Source organism: Dasypus novemcinctus, chromosome 3 (genome assembly GCF_030445035.2).
Source record: "Dasypus novemcinctus isolate mDasNov1 chromosome 3, mDasNov1.1.hap2, whole genome shotgun sequence".
In the NCBI taxonomy this organism is placed as follows: Eukaryota; Metazoa; Chordata; class Mammalia; order Cingulata; family Dasypodidae; genus Dasypus; species Dasypus novemcinctus.
In genome coordinates, this window is record NC_080675.1 from 25,353,310 (window position 1) to 25,368,971 (window position 15,662).

The following is a 15,662-nucleotide window of genomic DNA, read 5'->3' on the forward strand; positions in this document are numbered from 1 at the left end:
AGAACAGTCTTTTTCTGAGAAGTGAATTTTGATATCATGACCATCATTTCAAGAAGTCCTATCATTATTAGCATTTTAATGTGGAATGCTGCTGTTTCCATAACTATTACAGACAGGACCCAATGGCATTGCATGCAAATCCATTTTACATATGATGTGTATGGTATTCCTGTCAAAGATGAAATACGCATGTTATCAAAATATCCTACAACATTCAGTCCTGAATCAGGGTATCAAAATGTGAGACTAGAAAGTAAAGGAGGGAAGTGTGGTTTAAGATATGGGAGTAGGAAAATAAAAATACCTACATCGTATAGATTTCACCTTGTTCCTGTAATATGTCATTGAAATAATCTGTGAAATTAAGATAAGCATAATTTCTCCCTAGATATTTCTAGTCAAAGCAAAATATATAAATAAAAAATAAATCTTTAGGTATAAAATTGACTGTTAAATTCAATGGGAAGCCAGAAAGGGACATTTGGTGGGTACCTTCTAGCATGAAAAAGAAATGATATTTTCTAGCAGTCATGGAGAATGTAGAGCACACTAACTATAGAAGCATCATAATCTCCTTTGATGTACATTCAGGTAAAGAGAAGTTTATCTTTATATCTGTTGTAGGAAGAATAAAAAAGCTAAGAGAATTTAAATATTACTAGAAACTGGATAATTAAAGGACTATTTAAATATTTCACAACCCAAATAAGTTTCTCCTTATATTCCTATGTTTCACCTGCTTGTGAAGACCATATATTCATAAACAAACTCATGATAAACTTATTCTTATAGAAACACCATTTACTCCATGTCATAGTTTTTGCTGGGAAGATCCTTTTCTCATTTAAAGGCAAACATTGACACATTATGAAATTACCTTATGGTCTTCAATTTTCTTCAAAAAAAAAAAAACAACAATATTGTTTTGTGATGAAAGGGCTGCTACTTTTTGCCCATCAAATGATGGTTACACCTCTTTTTATGCAATGATGGGAAAGCATTACTGGCTTGGCCTTATAATATTGGGAACCAGAGAAAGGGCAACAGCCTGACTGGTATGCGAATACTTCAAATGTTTTTTTAAATTATCCTTTGCAAACTTTGGTAAAAAGTGAATAGAATCTGGTAATTATTTTTATTGATATGTGTGCATGGATAGCATGAGTTATTTCTGAAGGTTATTTATATGACCTCTCTGAGTCATATCTTCTGTTGATTTGTAATTTATCTCAGGACCACTTAAATTTTTTTAAAGACCTAAAATTGCCTTTATGTTGCATCTGAAACTTATGTGGATAAATAGAAAGGACTCAAATAGGATTTTTTCCAATTTTTTCATGCATATCTAATGAATGGGCCCAAAATATTTGGAGAATAACATTGTATTTGAAATTTGGACAGTATCTTCTTTACAAAAACATTTCAGAAAAATCTTGAAAAGCAAAGAAACATCTTATCCAAAGCATACAAAGCATGCAATATTTTCAATTTAGATTAGTACATGTAAACATTGCTGCATCTAAGAAACCCCATCATACTGTTTTCTCATTTTGGCTTTGTTATGTTTTGCGTTAGAATAGTTATAAAGGCAGCAATTCATTGTTTCTTCTATTTAATATCACCTTCTTCTGTCAGGCAGAAAACTGTTGGACTCCATGAAACTCACATCCTGGTGCTACTACTCCTGTTTCTTGCTTCCCCCATTGAACGTAGCTGGAACCTGAAACTCACTTCTAACCAATGGAATATGGAGAAAGTGTTCGGATGTCATCCCTGTGATTATATACATTTCATAAAACTTTGTCTTACTAGCTGACTCGATGAAGTTATCATTTCAAAGAAACCCCATGGCAATGAATTGAGGGTGGTTTCCTGGACCTGAGGGGTCTGTCCTTTAGCTGATACCTAGCAATTAGCCAGGGTCCTCAGTCCTATAACCTCAAGGAAATGGATATTACCAAAACCCTGAGTGAGTTTGGAAGCAGTTTCCCCAGTTAAATCTCCAGATGAGTCAATATTTTGATTACAGCCTTGTGAGAACAACAGCAGAGGACCCAGTTAAGCTGGATCTGGACTCCTAATTCACAAAAACTGTAACGTAAGTAATATGTGTTTTTAAGCCACTGTTTAGGATAACTTTTTATGAAGCAATAGTAAGCTAATACAATTCATTTCATACTATCTGTTAAATGACAATTTAAGCACCAAAAACCAAATTCAAAAATTTCTACATGGACCTAAATTTTAAAAAATACATAGAAAAAGGAGTACAGGATGAAAGGAATACAGGAATACAGGAATACAGGGGTTCCAAAGCAACCCCAGTTAAAGCATTCTTGTGTGAACTTCCAAAAACTTTCTGTTCAATTTCAAGCATTACATGAGAGAAACTTCCCTCCACAATTTTCCTGTAAATGTTTGTGATCTGAGTAAAGGGGTGTAGTATTACATGGTTATATTATTTTTTATTCTCTAATCTGCTGGTGAGATTAGGATGTTTTCATTGGTTTGTCATTTTGTTATCCCTTCATGTCTGAATTTTCTACTAACATTCTTTGTCCATTTTTATTCAGTGATTTTCCATTTCTTATCAATTTCTAGGAATAATTAATACATATTTCTGATAATAATTCATTGTCTCTCAACTAATATTTAAAATATATAATTTTTATATTTTCAGATCTGTCTTTTTACTGATATCTATATCCCTGCTGAAATATACAAATTGTCAAATTTGAAAAATTCTCCCTTTTTTGCTAAATCTGAAACAAATTTTTTATAAAAAATAATTATTAAATGTGATATCTTTTGATTTTTTCTCATTTATTCTTTTAAAAATACTGAGAAACATCAAATTTATTTCCTTTTTATTTTTAATGTTTAGACTGTATTTTTGTTCATACAATGGTAATTCTAATATTTTAATATTTGATACAGCAAATATTTATTTAGATGGACCCAAATTTGTATGATTTTCTATGCTTATTATTCCACGCATACTTTCCAATCTCTCATCTTGGATAAATCATTTTAGGATTTCCTGATTACCTCCCACAGTTGATAGGATGATTAAATGATATAAAAACCATAATCGTAGTTAATAATTTATCAATTAATTTTGTTTTCTCTCTATCCCACTCCACAATTAACAGAGCATCAGTGTTAATAAGATACAAAAATCAAGCTCTCTACTTAAAAGGGGAAGCTCTGATGTTTTCAATGTAAAAAACTTTTCCTACAACATTAAAAATATCCTGCATGTTTCAAGATGTCAAAATGTATAGAGGTTTTGACAATATCTAGTGAAGTTATATATGCACTTAAACTTCAATTACTATTCCATTCATACAAATGCACCTTAGTAAAATTCTTGCACTTTTATCCAAAGACAGCATTGCTCATAAGAATGAAAAATTAGAAACAACTTATATGTCCATTAATAGAAGAATGCGTAAATTATGGTGTGTTCATTCTTGGAAAAAGAGCAATAAAAACAAATGAGCTAGAGTAACAGGTATTGTGTTAGCTAGAGGAACAATAACTGATATAACAGAATTTTAAAATGCATAAAATCTCAAATAATATAGAAGGCTATGTATTTTTTTTATAAAACTTCTAAAGCAGATATTTCTGGTTACTTGTCAATTTTACTCCAAGTAGTAATGTAGTGATCAGGATTTTTCTATATTGTTCCACAATCTCATAAGAAGTTCTCACCATCTTCATCCTGCAAGCAGAAATGCAAAGATCATGCAGGGGGCATACTTGTTATTTAAAATCCTTGGCCCAGTCTAGGCATATGAACTCTCTTACTATCCCACACAAAAAGGGATTTTTTATTACTAAATAGCTATATCTTGTCAACACATATCAACATACATGAATCTTACAAACATAATATTGAGCAAAAGAAAAGTAAATGACAAAAGATATGACTGTCATGAAAAGGTTTACATAAAATTCAAAAACACGCAATGCCATCTATATATTGTTTAGAAAGCATGCTTACATTTTAAAAATTAAGAAATCCCTAGGAAAAATAAACTCCAAATTCAGGATAGTGGTCACCTTTAAAGGATGAGAAGGGGGAAAGGGATTTGCTTAGGAAAGGGATACACAGGGATGTCACTATATTGATAATGCTTTATTTCTTAAAATAGATACATTCACATTAGTTTAACTCCTTTCATGTCTAGAATATTTCACAATACATATATTTAAAATACTGGTAAACCATGGCTCATTAGAAAGAAGTGTTTAAGCCATCTGAGACAACTGGTTAACAAGTTTATCTTACAGAGGGATGTGTGGATAGTAGAAAAATTGAGAATGAGACAGAAAACGTTAACAAAATTCAAAGCATTAACAAATTTTTGCATTTTTAAAAAGGAAGATTATAGATATGTGTCGTGTGATAAACGATGGTCTATAGAGCTGGGATGGGGGAAGGGCAAAGAAGTTGGAGGCATTTCTAAATCTACTTTCACATTCCTAGGAATTATTTCCTATTTCTGGCAGATTTCCTTGTGTAGCCTGGTTTGGACTTGTTCCTGGTCTTGATCTGAAATCTCGTAGGTGTGGACCCGTTGTAAAATAGATCTCTTCAAAATGCTATTTGAGCTGAAGTATGGTCCCACTGAATCAGGTTTGGCTTTAATGCAGATTACTAGATTCCTTTATTGGAAGAGTGGAAACAAAATGGAGAGATGTCAGTAGAGGCTGCCGTGCTGCCATGTGCATTGTCATATGACAGAAAAGCCAAAGACCAAGTTTTGGTAGCAGTCAGCCCCAGAAAGCCATACTCTTTGGGAAGAAAGCATCATCTTGTTGATGCCTTAATTTTGGACTTCAAGCTTCAAAATCATGAGGCAATAAATTCTTATTGTTTACGTCAACTCATTGCTTGAAACACTGAAACACTCTTCAGTGTGGAACTGAAACACTCTTTAAGCAGGAAAGATATGAACTTTATGCCCCACAATCTGAAAAATGTCCAAATGTGCCAAAGGGCTTGGCCTGGTTGAGGAAAAACATTCATAGGCTGAAAAAACAAGTAGTGTTGCTCATGGTGATTTCAATTAAAGAGGATCTGGAAAACTCGTCATCCTAGTGAGTGTTTATTCTATTGATTTCTATTGATTTCTTCAACTTTTCTTTGCTTAAGAAAGAAGTTCTCATGATAGGAATGCTTTCAAGTGTTTTATAGCAGATTGTTCTATGTTTTATAGTATTTTCTTGTGTAGTACTGATAATTTCACATTAATCTTCTAAAAGTATTTCCTTCTTAGATATCTCAGTTCCTTAAAGTTATTTTAATTAACCAATTGATTTTCATTTTATCCATTAGTACACCTTAAGAAATTAAGCATTTATCTATATACTCAGTTATCACTAAATATTAAAGTTTAAAATTTTCTCTCTTAAAATATGAGTAATGTAAGCAATTCTATACCTGGTTGTCATATTTGGAAGTGAAAATAAATAATGGTTTTTAAGCAATGAGAAAAATCTATAAGATTTTACATGACGATCCATGTGACAGAGTTCATTAAGGAAGATTTCAGAGGAGTAATGAATTTGTGCTGGCTTGTAGACTGTGCTGCATTTAGATGCAAGAAAAGGGAAAGGAAAAAGCATGGAAGTCGTTGCAAAATGATATTTATTTAAAGTATTTTTTCTTAAAAGACTGAAAACTAAAAACAACAAAAATAAAATATTTTTTCTCTGTAAAACAACAAATATAAATGTTGTGTAGAAAGACTGACAAGTACAGGTACACAGGATAACTATTTTATTCTTTCTTTTACTACGGAATCACAAAATATATTTCCCTCCCCACAAAGAGGATTTTCTTTAAAATTTATATGTAAAAATCATAATTTACTTCACTAAACTTGGTATTATCATAGATAAAGTTATAACAACTGCCATACATTCTCAATGAAGGTATTATTAGAGGTAAATAAATGTGAATGGTGCAAAATATTATTTTAAAACTGTGAATATTATTAGTAAGCAGGCATAAATATTATGCTATAATATAAGGGTATTTGTTGTTGTTTGCTGTGGACTAAGTAGCTACACTGTGTGTTGTGGGAACAGAGGTTCAGGTATAACAAAGAATTTCAACAAATGACCACTTTATTTCTTAAACAGCAAAAAGGATCTAAAAGAGCAGGGGAAGAGATCCCATTGTGGCCAGTCTCCTGGGGAGGCCAACTTCTCAGATCAGTATCAGTGGATGGAAGCTCTGTATGTCCTGATTCACATTGGAATTGAGGGACACTGCTGTCTGAGTGTTGGGTTTTTATACAGCCAGGGGTTTCCCACAAATGAGCAAAATGCACTCATCAAGCAACCCCTGTGCCCTGTCAAGCCACTGGGGCTGGTCGAAATTTAAGTGTTGTTGCCCTCCCCGCCCCCATCCCCTCCTGTAGTCTCCTGTGAAATGTAAACACACCAAACATGTGCACACAAACATACAAAAATGGAAACATAATAAATACCTGCAGACAAGCAAGAAGGGAAAAGGTGGGAGTAGATTAGGACTGGGAGATGGCTGCTGCTTGTGCTCATGACTCCTTCAGTGGGCTTGTTATATTTAGAGTATTATGAATGTAAAAATGTAACTGTGATGATTAGGCTAATGTGTCAACTCTATCAGGTAATGGTGCCCAATTGTTTTATCAAGGAATACTGGGATAATTATAATAGAAAGGCATTTCATGAACTTTAATAATCAGTGAGTTGATTGCATAGATGGCTGGGTACATCTATAATCAACTGAGGAGATTGCCATCAGCAATGAGTGACATCTCATACAACCAGTAGATGGCCTTAAAAGGGGAAGTGATTTCAGCAGAGAGAGAATTCCCATCTCTACTTCAAACAGTCAGAGTCTTCTGGTAAACTCATCAAGGACCTTCAAGAGAGACCCTGGTTTGCATCCTGACCTACAGAATTTGGACATTTGCTTCTCCACAGGGACATGAGGCAATTTTATAAAATCTCATAGCATTTACAGATATCTCTTGTTGGTTCTGTTTCTCTATGGACCTCTTACTAACAGCTTGATATTGAGAGTGGGTCTTGAGAAATAGAATCTTTTAAGAATGGGATTTCTGAATTGCTTTTGTGATTTTTGCAGTTGGTTCTTTACTCTTGTTACAGCCAAGTCACAAATGACTGTTTCCAATAATCAAGAGGCCACTGACAATCCATGGAGTGAACTGGTAATACAAATACACAAAATATTACCACTGGAATATGACTACATCCATACTTATAAGAGGCAAGGACCTGGTGAGAGTGTTTTTAACTCCTTAACAAAGTTTTGTGGAGTTAAAATGTACAATGATATTGGCTGGCTGGTCCTAAATATGCTGAATACAGTTCCAAAGGAAAGGGATGAACTGAAGTCTTCAAATTTGCAATGTAAGCACTGCATGAATGATGTGAAAGTTTCTATGTGTGATGTGAAGGAAAATCTTGTTTTACTCGAGATCTCTGAAAACCTGACTCAAAGTCACATTGTATGAGTAGCAGAGTTAGAATGGAAACTAAAATCTCAACTGCACAGGATGTCTCCTGTTTAAGTAAGGACATTGATTGGAAGGAGTGACTCTGATAATTGTGTTGGAGACAAATGAGTTGATGATGATAGTTGTGGGAACATTGAAATCCTAAATTCTGCTGAGACTTTGGCAGATAAACCTGAAATGTTCTGCTCTGAGGAGACCAATCAATATCAAGCTTGCATTACCCAAACTTCAGCCTTCTCCTCCCTGCCCTGAAGAAACCTTCACCCAATCTCTACCCTTCCCTAAGGTGTCTGCCATCGAACTCCCATCTGAAGAGATTAACCCTGTCTCGCCAGATAAAAATGCAAGGGAATAGCTTGCAAGGCACTTCTAATTCTTCTCCTTACCCGTCCCCACCACCCCTCTTCTCTTCCAGACCTATAACTAGACTAAAATCACAAACCCCAAAGTGAAGTACAAAATGTGGCCCATGAGGAAGTATGTTATATTCTAAAAGAACTGCATGAGTTTTCCAATTTATACAGACAGAAATCAGGGGAATATGTGTGGGAAAGGATATTTCATGTATGGGATAATGGTAGAAGGAATGTAAAGTTGTATCATGCTGAATTTATTGGTATGGGTCCACTAAGCAGAGATTTTGTAGTCAATGCTATACCTCGAGAGGTTAGCAAGGGAACTAACAATTTGCTCAGGTGGCTGGCTGAAACATGGATCAAAGGATGGCCTACAATGCCTGAGATTGAGATGCCAGATTTACTCTGGTGTACTGTAGATGAGGGGATCCAAAGTGTGAGACAGATTGGAACACTAGAATGGATTCCCCATTTAAGACCTCCCCACCCACCCCAGGAATGTCCAGATGACACACCTTTTACAAGGACTGTGAGGAATAAATTTGTGAGACTAACTACGTCTTTCCTGAAAAAGTCTCTGGTTGCTCTCCTCTATAGGTCAGATATTACTGTGGGAATTGCAGTCAGAGAAATAAAATCCATAAACATTATGGGGATGATCATTTACTGGACTGGCAGAAGCCAAGTAGCAGCACTTAATTGCCAAAGACAAGGTGGGTATAACTACCACAATGAAAGGCACACTGAAAGTAGTAATCTAAAGAGTTTGAGTTTCATAGACCTATTGTGTTGACTAATAACCATGGGGTACCTAGAAGTAAAACAGATGGACAGTCTACTAAATTCTTATTTGATCTGTGTAAGCAGATGAGCTCTATGTCTAGTGAGCAAGACTCTAACTTGAATTCCAGAAAGAAATAGTCACAGCCCTTAATCAATTCTCATATTCAAGACAGTTTACAGACCTAGAGCACCTTGAATGAGGGAAGAACAGGTCCCCTTGGTGAAGGATCCTATTACATTGCCAAAAATTTATACTATTAATCTTCCTCCCAGTTTTCCTCAAAGAGACCTATAGCCTTTTAGCAAAGTAACTGTGCAATGGGGAAAAGGAAATCATCAGACTTGTTAGGGATTATTAGACAGTGGCTAGGAAGTGACATTAATTCCAGGAGACCTAAAGTGTCATTGTGATCCACCAGTCAGAGTAGGGCTTATGGTGGTCATGTGATCAGTGGAGTTTTAGTTCAGGCACATCTCACAGATGGTCCAGTGGGTTCCCAGACCCATTTTGTGATTATTTCCGAGTACCAGAATGCATAATTGGAATAGACATACTCAGCAACTGGCAGAATCCCCACAATGGATACTTGACTTGTGGCATGAGAACTATTATGTAGGAAAGGCCAAGTGGAACCCACTAGAATTGCTCTTACCTAGCAAAACAGTAAATCAAAAGTGAGACCAGATTTCTGGAGGGATTGCAGAGATCAGTACCTCCATAAGGATTTGAAGGTTGGTTGGGTGGTTTTACTCACCACATCCCCAAACAACTCCCCTATTTGTCCTGTACAGAAAACAGATGGATCTTGGAGGATTAAAGTAGATTAATATAAATTAACGACGTAGTGACTCCAATTACCACTGTTGCTCCAATGTGGTATCATTGCTTGAGCAAATCAACACATCCCTTGTTAACTAGTATGCAGCTATTAATCTGGCAATTCTTTTTCCAATTGCCATTAGTAAGGATCACCAAAAACAGTTGCTTTCAGCTGGCAAGGCCAGCAATATACCTTCATCATCCTGCCTCAGAATTATATCAACTGTCCAGCCCTATGTCATAATATTGTCTGCAGGGTCCTTGATGGTCTCCCCCTCCCACAAGACATTATACTGGCCCATTATATTGATGATATCATGCTGATTAGACCTGGTGAGCAAGAAGTAGAAATTACTCTAGATTTATTGATAAGGTATTTGCATTAGAGAGGACAAAATGCAGGGCCTTCACCTCAGTGAAATTTCTAGATATCCAGTGCTGTGGGGCATGTTGAGATATCCCTTCTAAAGTAAAGGATATGCTGTTGCATCTGGTCCTTCCTATAACCAAAAAAGAAGCACAATGTTTAGTTGGTCTCTTCAGATTTTGGAGACAACATATTCCTCAATTGGGTGTGCTGCTTTGGTCTGTTCACTGAATGGCCTGAAAAGCTGCAACTTTTGAGGGCGGACCAGAAAAAGAGGAGGCGCTGAGACAGGTCCAGGCTTCTGTGAAAGCCTTACTGCTATATAGGCCATATGATCCAGCAGATGCAATTGTGCTGGAAGTGTCAGTGGCAAATAGAGATGCCACCTGGAGCCATTGCCAATCTTGTACAGGATTTTCATAATGCAGACCTTTAGGATTTTGGAGTAAAGCACTGTCATCCTCTGAAGATAACAGCTCTCCTTTTGAGAAACAGCTTTTGGCTTGCTGCTGGGCCTTAGTAAAAATTGAATGCTTAACCATGGGCCACCAGTTTACCATGAGACCCAAGTTGATTATCATGAGGTGGGTATTGTCTCACCCACAAAACCTTAAATTTAGGAGTGTACAGCAGCACTCCATCATTAAGTGGAAGCAGTATATACAAGATAGGGTTCAAGCGGGTCCTGAAGTTACAAGTACGTTACATGAGGGAGTCGCCAAAATGCTCATGGTCAACACTCCTGCCACACTACCTCCTCTTTCCCAGTCCAGAGCTAAAGGCTCTTGGGGAGTCCCTTATAATCAGCTGACTGAGGAAGAGAAAACTTGGGTCCGGTTTACATATATGTCTGCATCATATGCTACTACCACCTGAAAGTGGACAGCTGTAGCATTGCAGCCACTTCTTGGGATGTCTTTGAAGGATAGTTGTAAGAAGAAATCCTCCCAGTAGGCAGAACTTCAAGCAGTGCACCTAGTTGTTCATTTTTCTTGGAATGAGAAATGGTCAGAGGTGGATTTGTACACTGATTTATGGGCTGTTGCCAATGGTTTGGCTGGGTGGTCAGGGACTTGGAAGGAACATAACTGGAAAATTGGTGACAAAGAGGTCTGGGTAAGAGATATGTAGATAGAACTTTCTAAGAGGGCAAAATACCCAAAATATATTTGTGCCCCAAGTGAATACTCATCAGAGGGCAACTTCAGCAGAGGAAGTGTTTAATCAAGTGGGTAAGATGATCTGCTCTTTGGCTAGTGCTCAGCCTGTTGCACAAACCACTCCTCTCATTGCCTTATGGGCCCATGAAAAAAGTGGCCATGGAGGTAATGATGGAAGTTATGCATGGGCTAAGCAAGAAGGACTTCCATTCACCAAGGCTTACATGACTGCAGCCACTGCTGAGTGCCCAATCTGCCAGAAACAGAGACCCACACTCAGCCCCCAATATGGTACAATTCCACAAGGTGATCAGCCTGCTCCCTGGTGGCAAGATGATTATATTGGACCACTTCCACAGTATTCCACCCCCATGGTATTCCACACAGCCTTGGTTATAATCAAGGAACACATTTGACAGCAAATGATGTGCAGAAGAGGGCACATCCTCATAGAATTCACTGGTCTTACCATGTTCACCATTATCCTGAAGGAGCTGGATTAATACAACCGTGGAATGGTCTTTCGAAGACTCAGTTATATTGCCAACTAGGAGGTAATAACTTGCAGGACTGGGGCAATGTTCTCCAGGAGGCTGTGTATGCTCTAAATCAGCATCCACTCTGTGGTGCTGCTTCTCCCACAGCCAGGAATCAGGAATTGAGGGGTGAAATGGGAGTGGCACCACTCACTATTACCCCTAGAGATCCACTAGGAAAGTTTTTGTTTCCTGTCACTGCAACCTGAAGCTCTGCTGATCTACAGGTCTGAGTTCCAAAAGGAGGAGTGCTTCCTCCAGAGAACACAACAATAATTCCATTGAACTTGATATTAAGACTGCCACTTAGTCACTTTGGGTTCCTCATGCCTCTGAAACAACAGGCAAAGAAGGGAATTACTGTACAGGCTGGGGTGATTGATCCTGACTATCAAGGGGAAATAGGACTGCACCTACACAATGGAGGTAAAGAAGAGTTTTCCTGGAATACAGGGTGTCTCTTAGAGCATGTCTTAGTATTCCCTTCCCTTGTGATTAAAGTCAAGGGTAAATTGCAACAATCCAGTCTCGATAGGACTAACAATGACCCAGAATCTTCAGGAATGAAAATTTGGGTCACTCCACCAGGCAAAAAAACATGGCCAGATGAGGTGCTTGCTGAGGGTAAAGGGAACATGGAATGGGTAGTAGAAGTAGATAGTGATAAATAAGAAATTCAACTATGAGACCAGTTACAGAAATCAGGACTTCAATGTTTTGTTATGAATATGTTTGTGTATATATACACAAAAATGTATCTTTATTTTCTTCCCTAATCTTTCCCCTTATCATATGACGTATTTTATTAGTTTCAAATTGAAGTATTTAAGGATCTCAAGTTTAAGAGTGAATATTATCCAAAGACTTGCACCCTAGTTTGGAGGGAATTAGTGCATTTCTGGTTGAACACGGGACAATTGAGTATTGTTTAGGTGTATGTATATATGTGTGTGTATGTATGTGTGTGTTTGTTATTATTTTTATTTAGAGACTGAGTAAAGTTTAAGGTGATGTATACGGCTGCCAAGTTGACAAGTGGTGGACAGTGATGATTAGTGTAACTCAACCAGGTAATGGTGCCCAGTTGTTTGGTCAAGTGTGTGCTGGGCTAATTGTAATACGAGGGCATTTCTTGAACTTATTCATCATTGGGTTGATTGCATACATGCTGGTTACATCTATAATCAACTGAAGAGATTTCTGTCAGCAATGAGTGCCATCTCATCCAATCAGTTACACCTGATTGGCCTTTAAAGAAGTGATTTCAACTTTCAGATAGAAAATTCCCATCTCTTCTTTGGATAGCCAGTTTCTCCTGAGGAACTCATCAAGGATCTTCATCAGAAACCCTAGTTTGCAGTCCACCCTAGGGAATTCAGACTTGTGCCTCCCCGTGGTCACATGAGACAACTCTATAAAATCTCGTATTATTTACAGATATGACCAGTTATTTCTGTTTCCCTAGAGAACCCTGAGTAATACAGTAACTAAATAAAGTTCTTAAGGCAAATAATTATTTCAGTAATTAATAAAAATAAAAATACTTCTTTGATATGATCATATAGTTTTATTTCCCTCCACTAGAATGCAAGGTCCATGAAGGCCTAATATTTACTCAGTGATGTCCTGTTGTATTTTCATTACCTAAGACAGCATCTGGCACTGTATAGATGTTCAATGCAATAGTTTTTAATGAATAATACATTTATCATTTATGTATTTTTGCATTTGAAATAATTATTTCTGTATTTCTTTTTCAGTTATATTTATGTCTACATATATACAAGTATTTTATCAAGTGGAAAAATGCTATATGTTTTATTTATCATTGAAAATTGTATTTCATTATATACTTGAAAAAGTCAGATTGAGAAGCAACATAAATCATAAAAATGCTCTAATTGTTTAATCATTATGTGTGCATTGAGTGAACTCAGTGATTAGTTTTCAACAATTAATATGTCCCCAAACAGGTTTTGAAAGAAAAAAAAAACCTTAATTTGGCAAAATCTGTCTTAAGTCTCTAAATTAGTTAAAAAAATACTTTAACTGACAAATAAGAGTATGCAATGTTTTTAGCACATAGAAGCTTATTTCTCAAAATCATGGTAAATCAAGTCAGAAGATTTTTCTATGGTTTCTCCCATTTGTACTCACTCAGTATCCCCAAACAGAACAAAGCTTCCATCATCTTCCTCATATGAAATTCATTCATTATATAGGGAGAGAAGAGATGATCATACATGGAGGTTTTTGTGGGCCAAATCTTGAATTGGCACACATTTCTTTCACTTACTTTCCATTATTTCAACTCCACAGATGGCTGCTCCTAACCCCAAAGGAGATGGGGAAATGCATTCTAGCTGTATGCCCAAGAGGAAGAGTAGATTGTTTTGGTGAACGCTTAGGAATCTCTGCCATAGACTTAATAGCCCTATTTCATAACTCTATCTGGACATAAGATTTTACTTAGAGGGAAGTACAACCTAGAGATTGAGGTGAAGGATTATGTAATTTGGCAAAAGAAAAGTATTGAAGTTGACTGAAAACTTCAGAGCTTGATGCAGCCTTGGGCTTTGGGACAGGCTCTTAAAGCAGACAGGAAATTTGCATCTATCAATATATTTTAGACCAAGTGGTAAGAAGAGACTGGCAGGACAGGATGTGAGAAGAGAAGTTTTAAGGATAAAAATATTCCAAGGTCTGGGCTAGGAATTTTCAAGCTTTGTTCCAATTAATATACTGACATTATGCAGATCATGTATAATTTGTAATTCTATGTATGAAAGTGAAATTTATTACAAAGAGGTGTTATAAATCTGAAGCTGGCCAAAAAAAAAAAAAAGATCCAGAAATCTAAGAGAGCTGAAAATCACCTCAGGAATAAATTATGAACCAAGTTAATGAGAACTGAGGAGCAGGGCATTTGAACTATGATCCTTACACAATATCTGTAAAGTAAGTTCAATAGATTAATAACATAGTATGTTTTAGGAACACATTGTCAAATCCCTGAAATGCAAAGGAAATAAATGTTTTGAGTGTATGTCTCATTGTTTCACTGTGCATACTATGTGAATTTTTCAAAAGTTGTGCTATAATATAATTTTTGAAATAAAAACAAAGTGATTTTTTGCAAACACTACCAACCACAGTCTTCATGAGAGTATAATGAAATGTGCTATGAAAAAGCAAAAACATATACACTAAGTTTTTTTTCTTTCATGAAATCTATATTTTGAAACAAGTATTCTAAATTCCTCATGAATTAGATGCCCCTTTGTGAAAATATGTTTTCTTTCCTTCCTTCACATTATCCCAGAGCAGGGCTTCTTAACAAGGGGTGTGTGAACTTGACTTGAATTTTTAAAAAAAAACATTATTCTCGTGGGGATGTATTGGTACATATAGAGGTTGGGCCATGTCAGTAGGGCATTGAGTCCCTGCCTCTTAGTGGGTGGGGACTCATGGATAAAAGACATGGCAAAAAACAGAGTTGGAGCTATTTGATGCTGAAAGTTTTTGATGTTCAAGTTTTGATGCTGAAGTCTTTAGTTGGAGCCCAGGAAGTAAGCACACAGAGGAAAGAGAAGCAAGCCCTGTGAAGAGAGGCACCCTGAGCCCAGAGAGAAGTAAGCACTGGGAAGAAAGGAAACTGAAGCCCAGAGAGAAGCAAGCCCTCGGAAGAGAGGAACCCAGGAACCCTGAACCCTTGCAGACATCAGCAACCATCTTGCTCTAACATGTGAAAATAGACTTTGGTGAGGGAATTGACTTACACTTTGTGTCTTGATATCTGTAAGCTCCTACCCCAAATAAATACCCTTTATGAGAACCAACAAACTTCTGGTATTTTGCATCAGCCCTCCTTTGGCTGACTAAAACAGTACAGGTGTGATATATTTATTAAATAATACACAGTATATGTGGACTTAGTAAAGGGACCATGGTTTTCAGCTGACTGGCACCCTTCTTGCATTGTGCTTGAGACATTGCAACTTCTCAAAAAGTGTTAGTTATCATTACTGTAGTATAATGAAAAATGCGGCTTATCTTTGACCCAGTTCCTGGAAGGTAACTTCTATATCTTTGGAATTTC